The sequence below is a fragment of the Psammomys obesus genome, unplaced genomic scaffold, assembly GCF_907164565.1.
Source record: "Psammomys obesus unplaced genomic scaffold, mPsaObe1.curated_primary_1811, whole genome shotgun sequence".
Classification (NCBI taxonomy): Eukaryota; Metazoa; Chordata; class Mammalia; order Rodentia; family Muridae; genus Psammomys; species Psammomys obesus.
In genome coordinates this window covers 32,332,558-32,355,037 of record NW_026596073.1, presented here as the reverse complement: position 1 = coordinate 32,355,037, position 22,480 = coordinate 32,332,558, and the positions used below count along the sequence as shown (strand labels likewise).

General features: G+C 37.9%; 1 long non-coding RNA gene across 1 annotated transcript in view; it reads right to left on the bottom strand.

The window, feature by feature from the left end:
* Positions 1-22,480, bottom strand: part of LOC129690534 (uncharacterized) — a 50,731-nt gene that overhangs the window by 28,122 nt on the left and 129 nt on the right. The gene's annotated exons all lie outside the window — the stretch shown is intronic.

The following is a 22,480-nucleotide window of genomic DNA, read 5'->3' as shown; positions in this document are numbered from 1 at the left end:
ATGAAACATTACTAAAACTTAAATCACACATCGATCCCAACACCTTGATAGTGGGAAACTTCAACACCCCACTTTCACCAAGGGACAGATCATCTAGACAGAAACCTAATAAGGAAGTAAAGGCACATACATAAATCAAATGGACCTAATAGATGTCTACAGAACTTTCCACCCAAACTCAAGAGAGTACACCTTCTTTTCAGCACCTCATGGAACCTTCTCCAAAATAGAACATATAAGAAGATTGCAATAATCCCCTGTATTCTATCTGACCACCATGGACTAAAGCTGGACCTTAATAGCAATGGAATTAGAAAAAAGCCTACAAGCACATGGAAACTGAACAACTTGCTGCTCAATGATAGCTGGGTTAAGGAAGAAATAAAGAAAGAAATTAAAGACTTCCTAGAATTCAATGAAAATGAAGGTACAACATACCCTAATTTATGGGATACAATGAAAGCAGTGCTCAGAGGAAAATTCATAGCACTAAGTGCTTTCAAGAAGAAATTTGTGACATCTCATACAAGCAACTTAATGGCCCAACTGCAAGTCCTAGAAAAAAAAAAAGCAAATGCACCCAAGAGGAGCAGACGGCTGGAAATAATCAAACTCAGGGCTGAAATCAATCAATTAGAAACAAATAAAAATATTCAAAGAATCGAGGAAACCAACAGCTGATTCTTTGAAAAAAATCAACAAGATAGACAAACCTTTACCCAAACTAACTAAAAGGCAGAGAAAAACTATCCAAATCAACAAAACCAGAACTGAAAAGGGGGACATAACAAAGACACTGAGGAAATCCAAACAATCATTAGGTCAAACTACAAAAGCCTATATGCCATAAAATTAGAAAATCTAAAAGAAATGAACAATTTTCTTGATAGATTCCATTTACCAAAATTAAGTCAAGATCAGATAAAAAGATTGACTAGTCCTATTTCCCACAAGGAAATAGAAGCAGTCATCAACAGTCTCCCTTCCAAAAAAAGTCCTGGGCCAGATGGATTCAGTGCAGAATTCTACCAGACCTTCAAAGACGTGATAACTCCAATTCTCTCCAAACTATTCCACAAAATAGAAGCAGAAGGAACGTTACCAAACTCATTCTATGAAGCCACGGTCACCTTGATACCTAAACCACAAAAAGACCCAACAAAAAAAAGAAAACTTTAGACCTATCTCTCTTATGAACATTGATGCAAAAATACTCAATAAAATACTTGCAAACCGAATACAAGAACACATCAAATATGTTATCCACCATGACCAAGTTAGGCTTCATCCCAGGCATGCAAGGGTGGTTCAACATACGGAAATCCATCAATGTAATCCACCACATAAACAAACTGAAGGAGAAAAACCACATGATCATCTCCTTAGATGCCGAAAAAGCATTTGACAAAGTCCAACACCCATTCATGTTTAAAGTCTTGGAGAGATCAGGGATACAAGGCACATATCTAAACATAGTAAAGGCAATAGACAGCAAGCCTATAGCCAACATCAAACTCAATAGACAGAAACTTAAATCAATCCCACTGAAATCAGGGACAAGACAAGGTTGCCCAGTCTCTCCGTATCTCTTCAACATAGTACTTGAAGTCCTAGCCAGAGCAATAAAACAACTAAAGGAGATCAAGGCGATCCAAATCGGTAAGGAAGAGGTCAAAATGTCACTATTCACAGATAATATAATATATACATGAGTGACCCCAAAAATTCAACCAGAGAACTCCTCCAGCTGATAAATACCTTCAGCAAAGTGGCAGGATACAAAATCAACTCAATAAAATCAGAAGCCCTCCTGTATACCAAAGACAATAGGGCCGAGAAATAAATAAGGGAAACAACACCCTTCACAATAGCCACTGATAACATAAAGTACCTTGGGGTGACACTAACCAAGCAAGTGAAAGACCTGTTTGAGAAAAACTTCAAGTCTCTGAAGAAAGAAATTGAAGAAGATTTCAGAAGATGGAAAGATCTCCCATGCTCATGGATTGGTAGGATTAACATTGTAAAAATGGCCATCCTGCCAAAAACAATCTACAGATTCAACACAATTCCCATCAAAATACCAACTCAGTTCTTTACAGACCTTGAAAAAAAGATTCTCAGCTTTATATGGAGAAACAAAAAACCCAGAATCTCCAAAACAATCCTGTACAACAACAGATCATCTGGAGGTATCTCCATCCCCAATCTCAAGCTGTACTACAGAGCAATAGTAATAAAAACTGCATGGTATTGGCATAGAAACAAAAAGGTGGATCAATGGAACCGAATAAAAGACCCAGAAATAAACCCACACACCTATGAAGACTTCATTTTTGACAAAGAAGCCAAAACCATTCAATGGAAAAAAGACAGCATCTTCAACAAATGGTGCTGTTGCAAATGGATGTCTACATGCAGAAAAATGAAAATAGATCCATATTTATCACCCAGCACAAAACTAAAGTCCAAGTGGATCAAAGACCTCGACTAAAACCAGATACTCTAAATCTATTAGAAGAAAAAGTGGGGAACAGCCTAGAACTCATTGGCACAGGAGACAACTTCCTGAACAGAACACCAACAGCACAGGCTCTAAGAGCAACAATAAATAAATGGGACCTCATGAAGCTGAAAAGCTTCTGTAAAGCAAAAGACACTGTCATCAAAACAAAACGAATGCCTACAGATTGGGAAAGAATCTTCACCAACCCTCTATCTGACAGAGGACTAATATCCAGTATATATAAAGAACTAAAGAAGCTGAAAAGCAACAAACCAACTAATCCAATTAAAAAATGGGGAACAGAGCTAAACAGAGAATTCTCAATAGAGGAATGTTGAATGGCAGAGAAACACTTAAAGAAATGCTCAACCTCATTAGCCATTAGGGAAATGCAAATCAAATGACCCTGAGATTTCACCTTACATCCGTCAAAATGGCCAAGATGAAAAACTCAAGTGATAACACATGCTGGAGAGGTTGTGGAGAAAGGGGAACTCTCCTCCATTGCTGGTGGGAATGTAAACTAGTACAACCACTTTGGAAGTCAATCTGGCGCTTTCTCAGACTATTAGGACTAGTGCTTCCTCAAGACCCAGCTATTCCATCTTAGGCATATATCCAAAAGATGTTCAAGTACACAATAAGGACATTTGCTCCAGCATGTTAGTAGCAGCTTTATTTGTAATAGCCAGAATCTGGAAACAACCCAGATGTCCATCAACGGAGGAATGGATACAGAAATTGTGGTATTTTTACACAATAGAATATTACTCAGCAATCAAAAATGAGGAAATCATGAAATTTGCAGGCAAATGGTGGGATCTAGAAAAGATCATTCTGAGTGAAGTATCCAAGAAGGAGAAAGACAAACATGGAATATATTCGCTTATATAGACCTACAAGATATGATAAACATAAGGAAGTCTATACACCTAAAGGAGGTAAACATGAAAGCAGACACAGGGTTAGATAATCAATCCTTACTTAGAAAGACAAATGGGATGTGCATTGGACGTATGACAGGAGTCTACTGCAGAAAGCATCTGAAAGACTCTAGGTTACCTAGCAGCGTTTCAAAACAAATACTAAGACCCATATCCAAACCTTCGGCAGAAGGGGAATTAGTATGACGTGGAAAGGATAGGAGCTCCACAAGGACCAAATATATCTAGCACAGGGTTGGTTTTTTTTTTTTTTTTTTTTTTTGAAACTGCTTCTCCAACCAAGGACCATGTATGGATATAACCTAGAACCTCTGCTCGGATGTAGCCTGTGGTAGTTCAGTAACAAATTGGTTTCCCATAGTAAGGGGAATAGGGACTATTTCTGACAAGAACTCAATGGTAGGCACTTTGACCTCCCCACCCCCCAAGGGAGGAGCAATCCTGCTAGGCCACAGAGGAGGACTTTGTACCCAGTCCCGAAGATACCTGATAAAACAGGGTCAGATGAAAGGAGAGGAGATCCTCCCCAATCCGTGGACTTGGAAAGAGGCAGTGAGGAGATGAGGGAGTGAGGGTGGGTTTGGGAGGGAATGAGGGAGCGGGATACAGCTGGGATACAGAATTAATAAAATGTAACTAATAATAATATTAAGAATAATAAAAAAGAAAAGAAAAAATCAGTAACAAGTCAATTTCGATATAGAAACACCAGGTAGAGCAGTAAGGCAAGAGGATAAAATTAATGGGAAACAAACAGGAAAAAAGTCAAAGTGTACCTACTTGCAGATTATATATTATATACAAGAAACCCCAAAAATTCTACCAGAAAATGTCTAGAAACAATAATTTCAACAAATAGCATGAACAAATAAACTTAGAAAATTATGTAGGTTTTTCTATATATCAAGAACAAACACACAAAGAGATCATAAACACATTCCCATTTACAATAGCATCAAAGACAATAAAATATTTTATAATAAGCTCACCAAAGCTGTGAAAAACCTCTATAATGAAAACTTCAATCTCCAAAAAAAAAGATTAGTATCTTTTTCAATAAATAAAAAGACATCTGTTTGTTTATAGATAGAATTAATATTGTTAAAAAGATCATGCTACCAAAAGCAATTTTAAGATTCAATGTAATTTCAATCAAAATGACCACAGCATTCTTCACAGTAGTAGAAAAAATAATTCTAAAATTTACATGGAGCCAAAAAAGTTGACAGATAGAATATACAATCCTGAGTAAAAGAATACTGGAGGCATTGCCATTCAGTACTTCAAGATATATTATAAACCTATAGTAATGAAAACAATATCGTATTAGGACAAACACGGAAATGCAAACCAATAGAGTAAAATAGAAGACCAAAACATAAGTACTGATAACTACAGCCATTTGGTATTTGATTAGGAGACAAAAAACATATATCAGAGAAAAGACAGCAGCATCTTCAACAAACGTGCTGAGAAAACTGGATATTCATATGCACAAAAATAAAGTTAGGCCTGTACCTATCACACTGCACCAAAAAATAAAATAGAAAATAAAAATAGATCCATGTGGATCCAAGACCTCATTTCAGAACCCAGCTCATTACAACTGCTAGAAAAATATATAGAAATAGTGCCCTAATGATGAAGGAAAGGTGTAGGAAAAGAATTTGTGTATAGAACCCCATTTGCCCAGGATGTAAGGCTAACAATTGACAAAATATGATTTCATAAACTCTAACAGCTTCTTTACAGGTGAGGAAACAGCAAACCAAGTGAAAAAGAAATCCCAAGAATGGAATAGAATCTGTGCCAGTTATATATTTGAATTAGGATTAACATTTGGAATATACAAAGAATTCAAAGAACAGAGTTAAGGGAACCAATAGCCTAAGTTTTTGAAATAGGATGAGGACCTTAATAGAGAGTTCTCTATAAAAGAAAGACAATGGCTAATAAATGTTTCAAATATCTTTAGTAGTTAGGCAAATGAAAACAGCCCTGAGGTGTTTATCTTACTCTAGCCAGAATGGCAAAGAGCAACAAAACAGAATAAATGCTTGCTAGACTGTGGAAGAAGGGAAAACTTTATTCACTGTTGGTGGGATTATAATTTAAAGAACTACTCCAGAAATCTATGGAGAATCCTCAAAATCTAAAAATAAATCTACCATAAGATACAGCGATTCCATTCCTTGGTATTCCAAAGGACTCAAAATCCTGTTCCATAGATACTTGCTCAGGCATGTTCATCACTTCTCTATTCCCAGTAGCCAGGAAATAGAAACAATCTAAATGTCCTTCAGCTGATGAATGGATAGTAAAAATGTTAACAAATATACACTATGGGACACTATCCAGATATTAAAAAAATGAAATTATGAACTTTAGTGGTAACGTGATTTACCAGAAAAGATTATATTGAATGAGGTGGCCCAAACCTAGAAAGCCAACTGCCATATGTTCTCTCTCATTTGGGGATTTTAGCTCAGCTCCAAATCTTCAAATGTAAGTAGGCAGCATGGAAAAAATCAAGAGAGTAAAAAGCAAGCAGAAAACCAAGAGAGTAAAAAGGGACCATAGATTGGGAGTCGGGTAAGCTTGAGTGGAAAATAGGAGGTATAGGTGATATAAAAATATTAACAGAAAAAAAAAAAAAAGAGTGAGGCTCCAACTGGAGAGGAGGCAGGAAGCTTAGCACAAACAGAAAATAGAGGAGGAACAAATATCACTAAAGTCATGTGATCATGCCTCAAGTAAACATACTATTTTATACTTATAATTTTACAAAAGCATACATGATATATAATTGTGCATTTCTATGCACACATCTCTCTTCATATATCTGCATGCGCACATGTGTATATGTGTGTGTGTCTGTGTTTGTGTGTGTGTGCAATATATCTTAAGGAAGTTATGCCTGCGAATTGGGCTGAAAATACTCCCAGCAAGAATCACAGACTGAAAAGAATCCTAGTAGCAGGCACGAGGAGCCTTCTTTCAAGTGGTCAGGGTAGTCCAAATCATTTCCAAAACAATACACAACTATTGTTGCTGTCCTTTGATGTTAAGAACACGTCATACACTTGGGACAGGAGACTCAGATTATTTGAGCTGGATCTAACTTGAATGCCTCATTCCTGTGGTATAGATCCCATGGTATCAAATAGCACTGTGGAAGCTGACAAAAGAGAGAAGCAATTAATAGTCCTTCCTAGCTGTGACAAATATGAACCACAACAACGACCAATATGGCAAGATATCCACTAAGGTGCAATTGTGGCGCTCCCATATTGGTAATAACCACCAGCTGTCTGTGTGGTTTTAAGGCCTGCTCAACATGGTCGGTACTGGGAACTTCCCAGAGCTAGTGAGGTCATGGATTTTAAAACAGAATTTAGTACTATCACGTTTCTAGGCCAGCATAATTTCTTAACTCCTCTATTTTAAATCCTATGTTTATACCCATAGACAATTGTAATTATTATCCTTCATCGAACAAGGTTCTTTTTAAAGCCCATGTGTGCTACTGGACACAATGCAGACATCGACGGATTGTGTTGAGTCCAGCCCCAACGGATACATCTGCAGCACATCTCCAGCATTTATGGCTCAGGAAACATTGTGGAAGAAGAAGCAGAGAGATTGTAATGACAGGGAACCAGGAGATCTGCTGTGAGAATGCATCTCTTAGAAATGTTTGCATAAACAAGACTGTAACCATGACAATGTCAAAAGAGATGCTAACAGGGAAGAGTAAAAACATCTCAATGGAGTCCCACCCTTATAAGTTGATCTATAGGCAACTGGTGACTGTTGAGAGGAAGGATTAGCTTCTCCCAGGAATGAGTCCCATAGTTAGTTATCCAATATAAAAATGGTCATCTCTGAAATTATATACACACACATATATATGTATATATGTATATATGCATATATGTAATAATAAATAAAGAAGTGCCTATCAATTTGAGAATGGGAACAGTTGGAGAGAAGAAAGGGAGAAGTGATGTAATTATATTTTAATTAAATTGTCTTTAAAAATAAAATAAAGAAACCATCAAAACATGAGAATACGGGAAGCCTAAGGTAGTATCTCAAAAATGCAATGAGAAATGCTTGTTTAATTTAATTTCCAGGGCTATTGAGATCAGAAATAAGTCAGTGGCCACAAATTGCCTTGTGCAGGAGAAAGTATTTTACAAATTTAAGATGGGGCTGCATGGGTTCCTTGTGTATGCATAAATATCTCAAAAACAAGTGTTGTAATTTGTTAAGGCTCGCCTTAAGGACAGACATGCATACAGTTCCTAAACTGAGAAGGCTCAGGATCTTGTTGAAATAAAGTATTTTCAGATTGTAAAAGCCGGCTGCCTTCATATAGATCAAGTTGAGTAATGCAGAAAGCATTTTCTTTGTAAAATAAAATTTTAAAATAAATTACCTTATTAAATTTGTTTTCTGGTTCAACCCCAGGGGACTCAAGTTCATAAAAGCAGAGAAATCATATCTCACCCCATGCCTCCTTTTTTCTCTTTTTAAAAGTTGTCAGGGCTTTGTTTTTATTGCTTGTGCACATTTAAGGTTTTATTCATACATGTGTGTATTGTATATACACAAGCCCCTTGCTCACACATCATTTCAACCTCCTAATGCATTGTGGGAATGCACCACCTGGCATGCAGTTGAAAATAATTTCCTTTAACGAGAACCATAGGGTATTTAATGGCTCGCAGTGTGGGCATGGGCTCCAGCTGTCTGTGGTGCTTCTCATTGACTGGGATGCAGGCAGATAAAATATGTTTAGATTTCCCCCAGAGCAAATTATTTGAATTCATAGCCATCTGTCTGAAAGGTAAGAACAGTTCCAGCTTAGACACACACATACACACACACACACACTTAATCCATGTTTATTTTTGAATTTATGACTGAGTGGGTATAGTCTAATCACCCTGAAACCCCAAATGCTGGATGGAGAGTCAGAGAAAGAAAGAGCAGGGTATGGCGTGGATAGGAATTAAACTAGAGACTGCCTAATTCAGAGTTTCCTCTACCTGGATCCACCATGTCTGTGGCCACCAACAGCGCTTCCTCGGCTGATGCAGGCTGCCCCAGATATGTCTGGTGTGCATTTTAGTTGACCTGAGAGTTCTGGTAAAGAGATTTATCTACCAAACGACAAGGAGGTTGCCAGATTCAACAGACTTCGCCTTAACTACATGGCGTCACATGCTGCCAGTGGTAGGTTATTTGATTTCTTTTCCTTCTAGGCTTTTCTTTTGAGGTCAGTCCAAGAATATTGATTTCTTGCATTGAAAATTTGCTCTCTCCATGGAGAATCTTATTGCTTCCCTCCTACAGTGATTATATAAGTTTAATGGAGCTTTTTATAATGAAGGGGTGCCAGAGGGCGGTAGGTTTGAATAACATTAATTTTCTCAATGAACCTATTGCCTTTTATTTCCAATGAATTACTGGATGTTTTGCTTTATAATAATAAACCTTACTCCTTTTGTATAGAGGTAAGGGCAGAGTGAGAGAGCACATTATACTACCTGCCTGAAAGTTCATTTCTGACACCCCATATAGTTGTTAAAGTTATTTTCTGTATAGTATTATAGCATCAGAAAATAACAGTATGTGAATTGTACTTCTCATGAAATGCTTGAGCATCCTTTTGTTTACATTTTGTGAAGAATATATTATTTTTGATTTACATAGGCTTTGTGAAGCCAGTATAAACAACTTCCCATTCTCTGTGACATAGCCAAGCTCTGTGACATTTGAAGGATGGACTTTAAACAATTCATGGAATCATTACAGTCTATACTGTTGCTAGTTAATTTCTAATCTTTCTGCAGAATTCTTGAGGTCTCTTGCCATTTTCACGTTATCATCAAGGAACTATGCTGTATGCTTTGTCCTCGTGGCTGGTATACAGATGCCCTCTAGGATTTTGGTGAGTAAGGTGGGATTGAGAACAGAGTTTTATGAAAAGTTAATCAGCTGCATTTGTTAGAAGATTTTCCTCATAATAAGCTTGAAGATGTAGATTTTGGGATAGAAAGGCCACAGGGCAGAAATACTGTTTCCATCACCTCTTTTCAAGGGTACCTGCCATCTACATCACCCATCACTCCTGTTGTGAACTACTCTTGACCACTGAGGCCGTCTCTGAAGTGTCCTAATAGCATAGTCTGTTTTCTTCTCTTTGCAGCACTGACTGGGAAGAATTTGCTATACACTGCTAAACTTGATAAATTGGTGCTTAATTTTGTGTGTTTTCCTGGCTGGGCCATGGTTCCTAGATATTCAGTTAATAAGTGTTCTAGATATGTCTGTGACTCTAGTTACTTGGATGACATTGGCATTAAAGCAAGCAGATTGCCTCCATTGTGTAGGGGTGCGGAGGAGTCTTACCCCATCAGCTGATGGTCTTAGGAAAATACTGACCTCTCAGAACAAGGATTTCTGCTATCAGATGACCCTGCAACAGTTTCCAGTCTGTCTCCAACCTGGCCTACAGTCTTTGGTTAGTCAAACCTCAAAAGATTGCAGCAGGAGACTATTTAAAATCTGTCTCTCCTGGCTTTCAGAGGCCCTCTGTAGCAGGTTCCTAGGTTGTTTCCTGTTTTCTTCTTCTTCTGATGTCCATCCTCTTTGCTTTTCAGGATGGGAATTGAACATTTTGGTTAGGGTCCTCTCTCTTGCTTAGTTTCTTTAGATGCATAGGTTTTAGTGGGTTTGTCCTATGTTGTATGTCTATATGAGTGAGTATATACCATGTGTGTCTTTTTGCTTCTGGGACAACTCACTCAGGATGATCCTTTCCAGATCCCACCATTTACCTGCAAATTTCATGATTTCCTCATTTTTCATTGCTGAGTAATATTCCATTGTATAGATGTACCACAATTTCTGCATCCATTCTTCAGTTGAGGGGCATCTGGGTTCTTTCCAGCTTCTGGCTATTACAAATAAAGCTGCTATAAACATGGTTGAGCAAATGTCCTTTTTGTGTACTTGAGCCTCTTTTGGATATATGCCTAGGAATGGTATGGCTGGATCTTGAGGAAGCGCTATTCCTAGTTGTCTGAGAAAGCTCCAGATTGATTTCCAGAGTGGTTGTACAAGTTTACATTCCCACCAGCAGTGGAGAAGGGTTCCCCTTTCTCCACAACCTCTCCAGCATGTGTTGTCACTTGAGTTTTTGATCTTGGCCATTCTGATGGGTGTAAGGTGAAATCTCAGGGTTGTTTTGATTTGCAATTCCCTAATGGCTAATGAGGTTGAGCATTTCTTTAAGTGCTTCTCAGCCATTCGATATTGCTCTATTGAGAATTCTCTCTTTAGCTCTGTTCCCCATTTTTTAAGTGGATTACTTGGTTTGCTGTTTTTCAGCTTCTTTAGTTCTTTATATATACTGGATATGAGTCCTCTGTCAGATAAAGGGTTGGTGAAGATTCTTTCCCAATCTGTAGGCAGTCGCTTTGTTTTGATGACGGTGTCCTTTGCTTTACAGAAGCTTTTCAGTTTCATGAGGTCCCATTTATTGATTGTTGCTCTTAGAGCCTGTGCTGTTGGTGTTCTGCTCAGGAAGTTTTCTCCTGTACCAATGAGTTCTAGGGTATTCCCCACTTTTTTTTCTAGCCGATTTAATGTGTCTGGTTTTATGTTGAGTTCTTTGATCCACTTGGACTTCAGTTTTGTGCAGGGTGATAAGTATGGATCTATTTTCATTTTTCTACATGTAGACATCCAGTTGGACCAGCACCATTTGTTGAAGATGCTATATTTTTTCCATTGTACGGTTTTGGCATCTTTATCAAAGATCAGGTGTCCATAAGTGTGCGGGTTTATTTCTGGGTCCTCTGTTCGGTTCCATTGATCCATCATTCTGTTTCTATGCCAGTAAACAAACTGGGAACCTACCACAGAGGGCCTCTGAAAGCCTCTGTCCTTCAGATTATAAAAGCAGATGCTGAGCCTGATGGCCAACTGTCGTGCAGAGTGAATGGAATTTTATGTAAGAAGTGGGAAATAGTAAGAGCTGGAGAGGACAGGAACTCCACAAGGAGTGCAACAGAACAAGAAAATTTGAACACAGGGAACTTCCCAGAGACTCATACTCCAACCAAGGACTATTCATGGAGGTAACCTAGAACCCCTGCACAGATGTAGCCCATGGCAGTTCAGTGTCCAAGTGGGTTGCCTAGTAATGGGAAGAAAGACTGCCTCTGACATAATCTGATTGGCCTGCTCTTTGATCACCTCCCCCTGAGGGGGGAGCAGCCCTACCAGGCCACAGAAGAGGACAATGCAGCCATTTTTGATGAGAACTGATAGACTAAGATCAGAAAGAAGAGTAGAACCTCTCCTATCAGTGGACTTGGAGAGTGGAATGCATGCAGAAAGGGGAGGGAGGGTGGGATCGGGAGGGAAGGAGGGAGGGGCTTATGGGGGGATACAAAATGAATAAAGTGTAATTAATAAAAAATAAAAAAGAAACAACAAAAAATAATTAAAAAATACTTTTTCCATGTTCATAAAGGAAAAAAAAATCTTTCTCTCCTTCCACTCATCACCTAACCCTTGCTTCTCTGGAGAACTAACACAAAGATTGCAACTACACCAATCATTTGAGATTCTACACAGCAAATGTATCTGTTCTCCAATTTGCTTATTTTGTCAGTAATTATTTTTTAGATTAGTAGACTTGTGGGTTTTTATTTTATGCTTGAGTTTTATTCTATTTGTAATTTATCTCATTGCTTGGGTTCCTCCAGCTTTGGCCATGGGTAACCCGGTCTCTGTTCAATTATCTTCTCTGTCCCTTTTAATACATGTTCTTCATGCTTTCAGTCTTGTATGAGCACTTCCTTAATGTCTGGTCCCAGATGCTGGAATAAGTTCTAAGTATGATACCTTGGCAAGGCTGCTACTAAGTAAATGGATACCCATGCTTCTTTGCTTATCCAAAAATCCCTAAAAGTTAATGCTATTATTAGTAACAATTGTTTCTAAATTAATTCAGTGGATTAGTACACTGGGTACTTTAAAGTGATGTAAATGATTAGCTCCCATTTTATTTGTGTTAGGTAACATTAAATCACACAAAACAAGTAAAATTGAATACATAAAATTAAGTTTACAAAGCTTATTTTATACCAAGTTATATTATATGAAATCAGACATGTATCTGGATGATGTATCTAGAATTTATGTCCAGCTACAGATGGTAGATTCAAGACATGCCCCAAAGCAGTTTCGGAGGGCCGGGTAGAAGTTCAGACTGTCATTGAGCCATGAGGCTCTGATGCACCATGACGGCAGCTGGCAGTGGAATTCCTCAATTTACCACCATTCACTGGCACGATCCAAGGGAAAATATTGTCTATAGTGAGTGATTGGGATGTGCAAGAGGAAAGAAAAAGGAAGAGTACAAGCAAACTAATGTCAAAAAAGTGTCATGTGGATGCTAAGATAAAAGAAAAAAACACGACAAAGTGAGACAGTTGGACAGTGCTAGCTAAGGGCTATGAAATGTGTGTGTTCATAGAACTCACTGAGTTACAAGGATGATAAACTTCTGAACATCTATTTCTACCTCTCAAGTGCTGGTTACTGTAAGCGCACATCATGATGCCCAGTCTATGCAGCACTGAGAATAAAATCCAGGCCAGCATGCATGCTGGCCAAGAACTCTATCGACTTACGTATACATCCCAGCCTCTTGAGTGTAATTTGCATGTGAGTAGAAAGTTGATGAGAAGCTATGGAAATAATGCCCAGGTGACATTGAAGTACCCTTTCAAAAGGAGCCATTCCACTCAAACATCACATGATGGACTGCACAGATGATCTCAAGAGTGTACAATTGCTGGGACGGCTGAAGTGGGAAATAAGTCCCGGATCTGTTTCCTTTGGTCTCAAATTTTTGCTTTCCTATTTGAATGATACCCTAAAAATCATTTGTTTGCATCTGAACATTCCAGTACTTTCACATTATTACTGGGGTGATACTAGGTGCCTTTCCTATAAAACCTAAAGCAAATGAAGTTTTGCAATATTACATAATAAAAATTTGCCTTTGATGTTTCTGAAGCTAAACAAGTCATTTTAAAAATACATACTAATATCAGCATGTTTTGTCTTCAGCAAGAACTCACTATGAAGAACTATTTAATGCATTATTAAAATCTTCAATTACTATTTTTACTAAAGACACAGGAAAGATTATGTAAGTGCCATTTTCACCAAATACTACTTTCGTCCTTTTGGAATTAACCTGCAGCCTGATCCAGACTTGCATTGAAGTCCCTGTGTGCATGCGGTAAAATAAGAAGCTGCAGGGGAAAACAGCACATGTGCATAATTTTGAAGAGAGATTAGTGTCTTACAGGCAACACAGACATGCTTTAAGTTCCAGGAGAGCTTATTAAGCATCCTCCTACTAAAAGTTTCACACATTATTGAGTAAAATAAGTCAAAGTACATGCAAATAAAAGGAGAGTAAAATTACCTTTTCCACTTGGTAGGCAATTGTTCCCAGACCCAAGTGCAGATGGCCATTCTCTGCAGAAGGTTACAAAGCTCTTCAACATCTGGGAATGCCCTCTCCAGAACAGTGGGTGTGGTGTGAAACTGGGGATTAGGCTCCCTGTTCCCTGGCCCTCTTTCATGATGATGAGTGTTTTGTGAAAACCCAGGAGATCCTTTGGGTTAGAAGCCCTGGAGAGAGGGGTCCAGAGCTTCATGCAATTACACTAACCTGGTAGCTCTTCACAGAATCCCCACACCTCCCATGTGGGATTCTCTCCCTGTGTCTTTCTATATCTCTGTATCTCTCTCTGTTTCTCTCTGTGTGTCTTTCTTGCTCTCTCACTTTTTCCTACTCATCTGATTGCTGTGATACAAATCATGACACAGGCAAAACCTTGAGAAGAAGTAGATGCAGAAGAGTTCTTCAGCAGGCTAAGATGCACTCTCCCCAGTCCTCACTGCTGGCACTCGCAGAGAGTAATGAGAGGTTCTGGTCTCACAATTGCTTCCTCACTGTAGGCTTAGATTTTCACCAGAAACCTTCCAACATTAGTGTAGCTGCAAAACTCCATGGACTGAGAACTTGAGTAAGAGAAACGGGATTCATTCCTGAGAACTCTACCTGGCAACATAGACTGATGCTCTTTGTAGTCGTATACAATAGCCTTCATCATGAGAATGGAGTTTGTCTCGTGGCAAAAGAAAAAAAATACAGTAATAATGGATCTAGATTCATTTTGTAGCATGGATATTACATTTATTTTCATACTCAAAAATTAATGTGGCCAGTACTTCCCTGAATAAATCACAAACATCTGTGAGGGTAGCTAAGAAGAGCCTGAGGGCACACTGAGGGACATGTTGCTGAGAGGGGAAACACAGACCCATTTATTCTGCTGACTCTGCCACACAATGGGAATTTAATTTCTAAGATTCAATAAGAAACCCACTCACCACATCCCTGCCATGCCGCCTGCCCTTCTTGTTTCCCTTGCCCACAGCAATGTCTGTCTTTTTCTTTTTTTATTATAACTTTTATTAGTTACACTTTATTCACTTTGTATCCCACATAAGCCCCTTCCTCCTCCCCTCCTAATCCCACCTTCCCTCTCCCTTCTCCCCGCATGTCCCTTCCCAAGTCCACTGATAGGGGAGGTCCCTCTCTCCTTCCTTCTGATCCTAATCTATCAGATCTCATCAGGAGTGGCTGCATTATCATCTTCTGTGGCCTGGTAAGGCTGCTCCCCCACTGGGGGGGAGGGGTAATTAAAGAGCAGGCCAATCAGTTTATGTTAGAGTCAGACCCTGTTCCCATTACTATGGAACCTCACTTGGACACTGAACTGCCATGAGCTACATCTGTGCAGGTGTTCTCGCCTATCTCCATGCATGGTACTTGGTTGAAGTATGAGTCTCTGGGAAGACGCCTGTGTTTAAATTAAATCGGTTAGAACAAAAACTGGGGAAGAGCCTAGAACTCATTGGTACAGGAGATAACTTCCTGAACAGAGCACCAACAGCACAGGCTCTAGGAGCAACAATCAATAAATGGGACCTTATGAAACTGAAAAGCTTCTGTAAAGCAAAGGACACCATCATCAAAACAAAACGAATGCTACAGATCGGGAAAGAATCTTCACCAATCTGTTATCTGACAGAGGGCTAATATCCAGTATATATAAAGAACTAAAGAAGCTGAAAAGCAGCAAACCAAGTAATCCAATTAAAAAATGGGCAGAGCTAAACAGAGAATTCTCAATAGAGGAATACTGAATGGCAGAGAAACACTTCAAGAAACGTTCAACCTCATTAGCCATCAGGGGAATGCAAATCAAAACGACGCTGAGATTTCACCTTATACCCATCAGAATGGCCAAGATCAAAAACTCAAGTGACAACACATGCTGGAGAGGTTGTGGAGAAAGGGGAACCCTCCTCCACTGCTGGTGGGAATGTAAACTTGTACAACCACTTTGGAAATCAATCTGGCGCTTTCTCAGACAACTAGGAATAGCGCTTCCTCAAGATCCAGTTATACCACTCCCAAGCATATATCCAAAAGAGGCTCAAGTACACAATAAGGACATTAGCTCAACCATGTTTGTAGCAGTTTTATTTGTAATAGCCAGAACCTGGAAACAACCCAGATGCCCCTCAACTGAGGAATGGATACAGAAATTGTGGTACATCTACACAATGGAATATTACTCAGCAATAAAAAACAAGGAAATCATAAAATTTGCAGATGTCTGTCTTTCTAATTAAATGGTCCAGAAAAGTACTGTCAGCAAACCTTGTACTGGAGTCATCAGGAAGACGCTGTAGGTGCTCATGTGCCTTAAAAATGATGCAGCATCCCTCACCTGAGTTCTGAAAATAACTGTTGAATCAGGAAGAAACAGATTCCATCAACACTTGGAACATGGAAATCCTCTATCTTTTTTCCGTCTTGTCCATTAACCGCTTTCTTTGGTTGGACAACACATCTAAAGACTCTGTAGTTAATTCTCTAGCCTTTTCTCAGAGAACATGAACTACATGAACATGAACTACAAGAGAGAAAAGCAAACAACTTCATCTTATTTTGGAACAGTATGCCACATAGACCAAAGAGAAGAATAATTCATTTTTTAAAATCTACAGTATTTACTTTGACTTTATGCAAATTTAAGACCCATTGAACATATTATTTATCTTTAAAAATGAAGGAGAGAATAATGGTTATCAAATATAACAGCAAATGTTGTAAGACTATTCAGCAAATATCAGGCCTACTCATAAGGAAAAGCATGCCTCATGCTTAAAATTTAGAATATTTCATCCGTTTAAACAATGTTTATTGGGGCATAATAAGACTCAAAAGGTAATGGCATGCTGCCATATGACTATCTGAGTTTAATCCTTAAAATCCATTATGATGGACGGAGAGAACAGAGTTATGTAAGTTATTTCCTGGCCTTTATTTGTACACACACATGCACACGCACACACACGCACATGTGCATATGCAAATAAATAAATTTTTAAGTCGACTAAAGGTAGAATGTTTTCTTCTATAATTTCAAGGCTTCCCTAACTTCCAAGGACAGGAGATAAATCCAATGAAATTTAACCTGTTCTCTCAGTAGGCTCGGTAATATGAAAACAAGAAAATTTTCAATGATAATGCACAAAGTGACAGGGGATAAAAAAAAAAAACAGCACATGTATCATCACAGACAAAATTAAATTTTCTCCATTTTGTTTGCCTAACTTAACTGAAATTCTCTACAAAATAATCAGCTTTGTATGCATGGCTTTCTACTGTGAAAGAACTCAAATAATCACAATAAAATATTCCACCTGCACTAACTTTCCCACTTAATGAACACAGTTTCTTTTCCCTAAGGCCATATTGATGGGGATGTTCTCGTGTTAGCATATTTTTTGTTAACAAAATGGGGCAGGACTTATCACCTCTGGTATTATGGAAATTAGTTCTCAGGATCACTATTCCCTTAATTTCTTATTTATTAAACTCACGTGGGAAAACTACTCTTCTAATATCGAAATTTGTCAAGAACTAAACTTGAATTTGCCTCATCTGCTGTGTCCTAGGCAGCATCCTCTCATCTATCCTGTTCGCAATCCTCTTGTCTCTACTATGCAGCATCCTCTTATTTATTCTATCCACGATCCTCTTGTCTGTCTATGTAACTTCCACTTCCCTAGGATACAGTCTGTATACTCACTCCATGACAGGAGTGAGCACCTTTTGTCAAAGTTCTAGAATGCATGTAAAGTCTTGTACAGCAGGCCATGCGCTCAGTTATTATCAGAGTGAATTATGACTCCATCTTCCCACTGGGATGGGAGTTCACCTCACCTTCTGTAATATTAAATGCTGTATACTGTTTATTCCACACCACATGTTGTGATAAGCAGCTTCTTTACAAACAATATTACAAGTAAATTAGAATTATAGTGAGTTATAAAAACTATGAGTCTTGAGGACAGAAGTGAGAAACTCTAAAGTAAATTAAAACAAGGCTTAGGATTTGAAGGCAAGACTCTGTGTTAAACCATCCAGCCTTGGCCACATTATATTCTAGTTAGCAAATTCATGGGTGTGAAAATAAATTAAACAAACAACAGGAGCATGGGAAACACACACACACTAACTATACACATCCATTTAATTGGTCCTGATGCCCCTATGACTAACATTATAAAACAGGTCAGATCTTAGAAGGAAAGTCCAGTGATATCCAACACACCACGTTTGTCCTCTCCCCTAAGAGTAAAGGGTTCTCACTAATTCGTGGGTGGGATCCTCAAGCTCTGAGATTTTCAGCATAAGGGCATGGTTCTTGAGTGTCTATTATGGTGGGTAGAACCAGACATCTGCTCTGGCCTGTGCCTTCACTTACCCTCCAGCTGTGGCCTTTTGGCTTTGGTATACATGAGTGACTAGCGGTGAGATTTTAATGCTGTTCGTACCAAAAGGAAAGTCACAATAAGTCATTCAACACAGGTCACATACTTCACTGTATAAATATTAGAAACTTAGTCATGTGGGTACCTCAAAAAGATCACAGTGAGAGGGGGTGATGCCAGGCAACAGTTTTCCAGAACTTTTTAGACACACGTTCTTAGAAAAAAGTCCAGATGCCCTGATATCTATAGCACATTTATTTTCTTCTCTAATTCACCTTAAGTAGAACAATTCTTCCATTCAGAGAGCACCTGCCCAATTATTCACTTTTCTTCAGTCTCTACCACTTGCATGCCCCATATTGCTATGAACACTGATTAATTAATTCATTAATGTAATGAACACTAATTTAAAAGAGAAAAGATTAATTTTTGAGTCTCAAACTCTTTTTCACAGAAGCTTTGAAGTAAATGAAAGAATATATGGATAAACATAGATAGGAGAGATCAGTATATTTCAGCCAGTGGCAGGAGATGAGGAAGAGCTGGAATAGAAAGGAAGGAAGGGATGTAGGAACAGAAACAGAAAAAATAATGGGGGTAGGAAGAGAGGGGATTGTGATGGTAATAGTGGTGATGATGGTTGTGATGATAATGGTAATGATGATGATGATAATGCTGAAATATGAAGAAGAAAATGACTTTTCTATTGGTATTAGAAAACTTTCCCAAGTTGACTTTTTATATGATAACATAATAAAATGCTTTCAATTGTGAAACCTCTAATAAGGCTTAAATTAGTAATTGAAGATTATATATTAGGTCATGGTACCATACATGGAGATGGGAGATAGAACCAGGTAATGAGAAAACATCCTTGGTTTTCAGAAACTGAAACCAAGTCTAAGTCATATATATTGTCTGCTCTCAGCATGAGAGGGTCACAGTTGTAATCTTTCCTCCAATCTGTCTACATGTGTGTCATTTCCCATAGTAGATTTTCTGTTGCATTCCCACTTCTTTGTACAAGATAAGATACAAAAGAATCAGCTGATGCAATCTAATAACCACTTTTCCAAAATGATTTGAAACACATTTAGAGGTTGTTACTTGGCTCATCAAGATATTAAAAAAAAATTGGGAATTTTGGCTGTAGATCATCATTTTTTTTATTTAACAAATGGTTATAATCCTGTTTCAATGACCTTCTTTTAAACCTACTTATCTACTTTACATAGAAAATTGCTAGAAGAGAAGGTTGATATTTTCCCAATCCTTTTCCAAAACCTGAGCTTATCCCCTTGTGACACAAATTAGCATGCTCATGATCATCCAAACAGTCCAAATTTCACAATTATTTTTATAATCCCTCAATTGTTATTTCTTTCCATTCTTGTTCTCTCAACATTACTTGATTGGTAAAAAAAAAAATGGAGTAAAATAAGCAAGCAACTTAATTACTTCTCTACTATTGGTGAAATAAAAGATAAATAGAAAAAGTAATGGATTATGTGTAATTCTTCCTTGCTACTTATGATGTTGTTGCTTTCCAAGTATATTAACTTACTGCTTCATCCACTCAGATTCTTGAAGAGTATCTGCCATGAACTGGGAGTATCACTGCCTCTAGGGATATGACATCAACTGTAAATTCTGTCTTTGTAAAATTAACCTAATAGCAGGCAGATATGAGAAAAAAATCTCTAAGCAAAAGTATTTCAGGTAAGGATTCTTAAAAAGAACAAGTAAAAGAGTACGTGTGTTTGTGTGAGAAGAATAGAGAAAGCACTGAGGCCTCCCCAAGAGGGAACTCACAGCAAGAGCCAAGCAGAGAAGTCATATAACAAATGTGCATTCAAATTTGAGCTCATGGAAATCAATCTTGCACTATCTCAGACAATTAGGAATAATGTTTCCTCAAGCTCCAGCTATACCATTCCTAGGCATATATCCAAAAGATGCTCAAGTACACAACAAGGACATTTGTTCAACTACGTTTATAGCAGTTTTATTTGTAATAGCCAGAAGCTGGAAATAACCTAGATGTCCCTCAACAGAGGAACAGATACAGAAATTGTGGTACATTTGCACAATGGAATACTACTCAGCAATTAAAAACAAGGAAATCATGAAATTTGCAGGCAAATTGTGGGACCTAGAAAAGATCATATTGAGTGAGGTATCCCAGAAGCAGAAAGATACACACAGTATATACTCACTTATAAGTGGATACTACACCTATAAGATAGGATAAACATACTAAAATCTATTCAACCTAAAGAATCTAAACAAGAAGGAGGACCCAGGGTAAGAAGATCAATCCTTATTTAGAAAGACATATAGGATGAACATTGGAGGTAGGAGAAAACAAAAAGCAGGATAGGAGCCTACCATAGAGGGCCTCTGAAAAACTCTACCTAGCAGTGTATCAAAGCCGATGCTGAGACTCATAACCAAACTTTGGGCACAGTGCAGGGAATCATATGAAAGAAGAGAGAGTTAGTAAGACCTGGAGAGAACAGTAGCTCCACAAAGACCAAATATATCTGGGCACAGGGGTTTGTCTGAGACTGATTCTCCAACCAAGGACTATACATAGATAAAACCTAGAACCCCTACTCGGACATAGCACATGGCAGCTCAGTATCCAAGTGGTCTTCCTAGTAAGAGGAATCGGGACTGTCTCAGGCATTAACTCTATGGCTAGCTGTTTGACCTCCCCAGCCCCCCGTGGGAGGAACAGCCTAGCTAGGCCACAGAGGAGGACACTGCATCCAGTCCTGGTGAGACCTAATAAGCTAGGGTCAGATGGAAGGGAAGGAGGACCTCCCCTATTAGTGGACTTAGAGAGGGGCAGGGAGAAGATGAGAGAGGAAGGGTGGGATTAGGAGGGAATGAGGGAGGAGGCTACAGCTGGTATACAAAGTAAATAAACTGTAATTAATATAAAAAATAAAAATAAAAAATAAAAATTCAAACTCAACAATGTTATATGGTGTTAGGGTTTTTTGTTAGTTTAAAACAAAATATTTCAGTGATGTGTTTTATTAAAATGCATTAAAGAGCAAGTATAATAATATGAGAATTTTTAAACTTTTTCTATATGTTTAGATAGTAGCAAGACTGTTCAACATATTATACGGAACTCTACTGAACATTATAACACAATAACAAAAATATTTCATTTCTTTTTATTTTTCTTAGCATCTCTTTATCTTTAAACATGACCCATATATCCATAGCACTTGTAAATTACACTGCTAGAGCAAAACCTAAAGCATAGGTTGTCCAGAGCACTTAGCTGTAAGGAAGAGTTAAACATACTTTAAGGCAGAGATACTACACCCTCCAAAGATACTCTGAGCAAAAAGTATTTGAGATCTCATTATTTCACTGAAGCCAACTTTTTAATTCATATCTGGCAACATGCATCTATATTTAACTTCAGCCATCAAAATGAACAATTATTTCAACTTTGAAAATAAATAAATAGCTATTCCTCTCTTTGATATGCACAGTTATGTTAATTAGTCACCAAATCTTGACAATTCTTTATTCTTTAAAATTAAATATTAAAAATAAATACTAAAAATAAATATTAAATATTAAAATTAAATATTCTTTATTGTTTAAAATCATAAAAATATACATTTGATGCTTTAAAGAATCCCATGAACTGGCTATTGCTCTCCCAGAAATGCTGTAATTCAACAGCCAGAGATTTCACAATATTTTATGGACGCATCTCAGACTGCAGTAGACATTAGCTATATATCTCTAATTATGGGGGTCTGTGAAATTAGCATAAGTGTACAAGTCATTGTATTTTGGGAAATTCCTTCCCTGGATAACTCAGAATCCTACCCAAATGTCGAGCAGTTCTGTAACTGAAGAATAATCTGTGCTTCCCAAATTCCACTACAATTCTTATTGTGGAGAATTATATTCTAACTTTTTTGAACACTTGCTTGGCATATGCAAAGCTGTGCATACAATGCCATGGATAGATGATAGACTGATAGAGATAGATAGATAGATAGATAGATAGATAGATAGATAGATAGATAGATAGATA